The following is a 6,000-nucleotide window of genomic DNA, read 5'->3' as shown; positions in this document are numbered from 1 at the left end:
TATTTAATAATCACGCAAGTAATTTTTTTTAAAGTTAACAGTTTTTATATATTTATATCAAAATAATTTTTGATTGATGAATATTCTAGTTAATTAAATTTCAATTTTTTTTCCAGTTGACGCTCAATCCTTTTCCAGTCGAGTTGTCAGGCCCACCAACGTAGTCAAACAAACTAACGGTAAATTCTAAAGTCCAATTAAAATCACCTATAAAAACTTTTATGATACATGGTATATTCACTGCGAAAATTTACCGGTGCACCATAACAGCAGTTAGCATTTAATAAAAAAATATAGTTTTACTTTACCTAAAATTTTTAACGTTTTTTTAGTTGTCGGCAAATGCTCAGGAACTCGCTGGACAAATTACTTTAGTTCTGATAATTCCGGCCCCGACGACGTTGAAAGCCTAGCCACCTTTAGAAAAAAATACGGAATTTGTGACCCGAGGTTTACAATTGTCACAGGAATCAGAACTAGAGTTGTATACAGGAACACCCACACCATACTGGCAACCAAGGAATGTTCTCGATATTGATCTGGACGGTCTAAAGTGCTTAAACCACAAGCAACCTTATGGCACTTTAACAACAAAACCATACACCCCATCCCAACGACGATGCCCGTGTCGTAATTACAAAGTGTCATTTTGTTATCCCAGAGTCAGTGGAAGTAAGTAGTTAATATTGTTATACAAAAGCTAATATTTAAGAGAATATTTTACAAGTTTAACTTTAACGTATTGGCTTGTGGGCAACATTGGTACTACAAAATTATATATAGTACAATATATTTTGTATATCAATTTGAATTAAAACAAAACTATTATTTGCAGTTCAGGGTAGTTGCCCGACTAACAATTGGGGAATTTGGTTGGACCGTGACGACCCGACTGTCACTGGCGATTGGGAACCCAGAACCCCTTACCATACTTGCTATTGTAGTAATGGTACTGTACCAACAGCAATACAGGTTCGAATTTTGAAACCCGGCCACATTTTCCACCTGGTACCATGGCCGGTTTGCAACCAAGACATAACCATTTCACCATCTGGAGGATTTGTTTGCAGAAATATTGACCAGATCCCGCAAAATACCAACAACGACCCGGAATGCTACGACTACCGAGTAAGATACTGCTGTCCAGACACCAGTCCTGGTCCATTCCCGGTCTGTCTTGCGCCTCCTAGCGGCATAAATCAAACGTAAAAAAAATAACTGGACAAGTTGTGCTTTTAAGTAAACAGTAAATAATTCGATTTGTATATACCTAAAGTTTGCCAACGATATATACCTTAATACATTCGCCCTAAAATAAATTTACAATATTTGTTGTGAATGTAAACTTTTACATGGTTTGCTTTAATATTATATTTTTCAAAAAAAGTGACCACAAAATTTAAAACATATTATTTTTAATAGCAAAATAGCAAGAGCATTTTGCTTAATTTCAATATTAGATGATCTAAAAAGACAATTTTAAACTTAAAAAAAGGTTAGATTTGCGTACGGCACTAATAACACTTCAGCTTAATTAAACTCACTCGACCTTTTTAAATTGAACCGTTTAAAGGATTTGAGATTTAAAGAATTAAAAAGGTCAAACTATAATATTTTAAAACTTAAAAAAAAATTTTATAATTAAAACAACCTTGAGAGGATATTATTTTCTCCTTCCTCAATAACATTATTTACGCACTTAAAGTATTTTTCATACTTGTGTTAATAAGCACTAAAACCCCTAAACACAATAAAGTTTACAAGCATATTTTTCGTCCAAAATTAGTTTGCCATGTCAAATGCGGCCAGAATTTCAAAAATAAAATTTCCATACTAGATCTGTTATCAGAAATCAAAAATAGCCCATAAATAGGTAACTCCAGTTGCTGCATATAAACAACCTAGATAAATCGTCTTTTGCAGAATAAGTAAGTAGTTGCTGCAAAGAGCAAATACGATGATTTATTCATTGCTATTGGTCTGCTTTGTTGCAATACAAATTAAGAAATACATTTTATATTTTTTTCAATATTGTATGCCAAAAAAAAATTTACCTATAAAGTTAAAAGCAACCAAGCCATTTGGGTTCAGTTTATTTTTAGTCTGTTTAAAAGTATATTTTTAAACTTAATTTTATCATTAGAAATCTAATTTTAGACTTAATTTTAGCATTAAAAACAAAACAAACTTCTATCACATTTAAAAACAATACTTGTTTTACACACGCTTCACTATTTCAGATCTTATTAACTCAGGCGACCTTGTCAAAATAAATTGCTTCGAAATAAAAGGTCAACATGACTTGTTTTTTTATAAGCCCATACTTTAAGCTGAAAAGATATATAAAACAACTTATAGACAGTAATTTAAAATGTCGAAATTAAAAAAAAATACCCAATGCAATTTGCAAGCTAAATTTATCGTACCAGTAAAAAAGGGCTTCGCAATCACAATTAAGCACAATGCAAAAATGTTTCTAGGCTTCAATTAAAAGGTTTACACAAAAGAAAAACGTGATAAAAAATAATGTAGTTTGTTGTACGAACTGTTAAACAGTGCAAACTTGATACCATTCCGTGCATGTTAAAAAAGATCCGCCATTTAAATACGTGCAATGCCAATATTTTGGACACATGAATTACAATTCGTTACATTATTGAACAAAATTTAAAAAATTAACTTTTTTATACTGGTTAAATCTAACGTACTTGTAAACAATATTTTAAAATGCAAATAAAAAAAAAATTGAGTTTATACATTTTCACTTAAAGAACGGAAATTTTACCATTTTTTGTAAGTTGATAAAATAAATGCTTATGGTGTTTTTTACAACATAAACTATTTGACGATATTTTCGAAAAATAAGCTCCAGGCAAATTAAACTAATCCTCGTTCTCGGAAAACTCGGGCACGGTTATAATACGTTAAAGCGGTCGGTCACGTTTTGAAAAACAAAATTTCCGCAACGAAATTGAAAAAGAACGATCAGAAATAGCCTTCGGTATGGTAACTCCAGGTTTTGCAAATAAATAGCCATGCAAAATCGAATTCTGCATAATCAGTTAGTGGTTGCAGTGAAGAGCAAAAACGATGATTTCTTTACTTCTACTAGTTTGCTTTGCAGCAATACAAGGTAACGAATATTTCTTAAAATTTATGACAAGACTATATTAATAATAACGCAAGTAGTTTTTTTTTAATTAACAGTTTTTATATATTTATACCAAATTAACTTTTGATTAATTAACATACTAGTTTTATTGAATTTTAAATTTTGTTTTACAGTTGACGCCCAATTTGATGTTATCGACATAGTGTCGTCCCCCTTCAGACCAAATAACGGTAAATTATAATGTTCATTCAAAATTACCTTTAAAACTATTTTAAAACTTTATATTATAGAATAAGATGCGTTAAAAGCTCATATAGTTAACAATGACCCCGCCAGTATTACAAATAGAAGGGCCGTGTGGATACGCACTATGGAAAATGACCCAGAAATAATTATTCGAAAAAAAATTTTAAATTTTTTTAAACAAAATTGCTTGATAAAAATTTTAGTTTTTATTTACTTATATTTAATGCTTTACGTTTTTCTCAGTTGTCGGCAAATGCCCAGGAAATCGCTGGACAAGATACTACAGTTATGATAATTCGGGGCCCGATGACATCGAATCCCTAGCCACCTTTAGAAAACGATACGGAATTTGTAACCCAAGGTTCACATATGTCACCGGAATTAGAGCAAGAGTTGTAGGAACAACCCAACCGTATTGGCAACCTAGGAACGTTCTCGATATTGACTTGGACGGTCTTAGTTGCTTAAACCACAAGCAACCTTATAGTACTTTAACAACGAATCCATACACCCCATCCCAACGACGATGCCCGTGTCGTAATTACGAAGTGTCATTTTGTTGTCCCAGAGTTACTGGAAGTAAGTTGTTTACATTGATATACATAAGCCTATATCTCAGTTAATAATTAACAGATTTAGCCCTAGTGTATTGGCTTGTGGGCAACATTAGAACTAAAAAATTTATATTTAGTACATTACATTTTGTATTATTAATATTTATTCTAAACAAAAGTATTTTTGCAGTTCAGGGTAGTTGCCCAACTAACAATTGGGGAATTTGGTTAGACCGTGACGACCCGACGGTCACCGGGGATTGGGAACCCAGAACTCCTTTTCATACTTGCTATTGTAGGAATGGTGCTGTACCAACGGCGATACAGGTGCAAATCTGGCAACCCGGTCACATCTTCCACCTGGCACCATGGCCGGTTTGCAACCAAGACATAACCATTTCACCATCTGGTGGATTTGTTTGCAAAAACATCGACCAGACCCCTCAAAATACCAACAGCGACCCGGAATGCTACGACTACCGAGTAAGGTACTGCTGTCCAAGAATAACATCAGGACCATTTCCGATCTGTCGTGCGCCTTTAAGCAGCCTAACTCGAACATAAAAAAACAAACTGGGCAAACCGTGCTTTTAAGAAAACAGTTATTTGATTTGTATATACCTAAATTTTGCAAATGCTATATGCCTCAATACATTTGCCCTAAAAGTTAGAATATTCGTTGTAAATGTAAAATTTGTTTGGATTGCTTTAATATTATATCTATCAATAAAGGTGACAATATATATTGGATTCAATGTTTATTCAGCAAAATCACAAAAGAATTTTGATTAAGTGATTATTAGATAATGTAAAAAAAAATTTTGAATGTGAAAGACGTTTAAAAACTTGAAATCAAAACAGATTTTTAGATTTTTTTTTTGCACACGACCCTTATAATACCATAATTGAACTTAGACGATCTTATTAAGTTAAATCTTATAAAGATTAACATATTTACTCTGACTTTTATAATCGACCCAACCTTGAACCTGAAGGCTTAAACCAAGATTTAAAGGATTAAAAAGATTAGACTATAACATTTTAGCAACAAAAAACAACTTTTATAAAAACAAAACAAACTTAAGAAACTGTTATTTTTTTTAACTTGATAATGTAGCGAATTAATTAATTTTAATTTTTAAAAACTGACCTCAGTGGTTAGTTGATTACAAGAATATAAAATTCTGGCTAATTCTTACGAAAATAAACTCTGAATTTAAGTAATGTTCAAATCCATGTTTATTGAGTGGCGTCCGTTCAGCAGAACGAAATTGCCTTTCTGTTTTTAAAACGAACATTTGCACTTAATAAAAAGCAGAAATAAATTGTTGGAAAAATAATTCAATACCAGAAAAACGAGGTTAGAGTTCCCATGTGAAAAGAGTTGTTAAATAACCCGCAAATTCGATAAACAAGTAATAGTTAAAAGCATTAAAATTTATTATTTAAATAGGGAGGAAAAATACGCCAAAGCTTGACAGCAAATAAATAACAATTTAATTTCAAATCAACATCAAAAACTGTTTGTTTATAAAATTAAAAGTTAGCTTATGTGGATTTATCCAAAATAAGCTCCAATAGCATTTAATACTTTCAAAGATCTTTTTTTTTAATTTAAATGTGATTAAACACTAAAACCCCAAACATAATACAATTTACACATAACTTGCGTCCAAAATAAGTGAAAAGTTATGATAAATTAGCAGATGAGATTCAGAAACAGGTTCATTATTGTACGAATAAAAGCGTAGAAAAAAATTTTAGTTTACCGTGAATAAAACAAAAAAAATATTTAAGTTTGTTTGCAAAAACATTGGCCAGACGCCGCAAAATACCAACAAGCACCCAGAATGCTACGACTACCAAGCAAAAATCCCTTTTTTTCGAAAACTATTTTTTTCAAATAAAATACTCGCAACGAAATTGAAAAAAGATGATTTAAAATAGCTTTTGGTATGGTAACTCCTGGTTTTGCATATAAATAGCTATGCACAATCGAATTCTGCATAATCAGTTAGTTGCAGTAAAGAGCAAAAACGATGATTTCATTATTTCTATTAGTCATCTTTGCTGCAATACAAGGTAATG

The sequence above is a fragment of the Corella eumyota genome, chromosome 4 (assembly GCF_963082875.1).
Source record: "Corella eumyota chromosome 4, kaCorEumy4.1, whole genome shotgun sequence".
In the NCBI taxonomy this organism is placed as follows: Eukaryota; Metazoa; Chordata; class Ascidiacea; order Phlebobranchia; family Corellidae; genus Corella; species Corella eumyota.
This window is presented reverse-complemented; position numbering follows the sequence as displayed.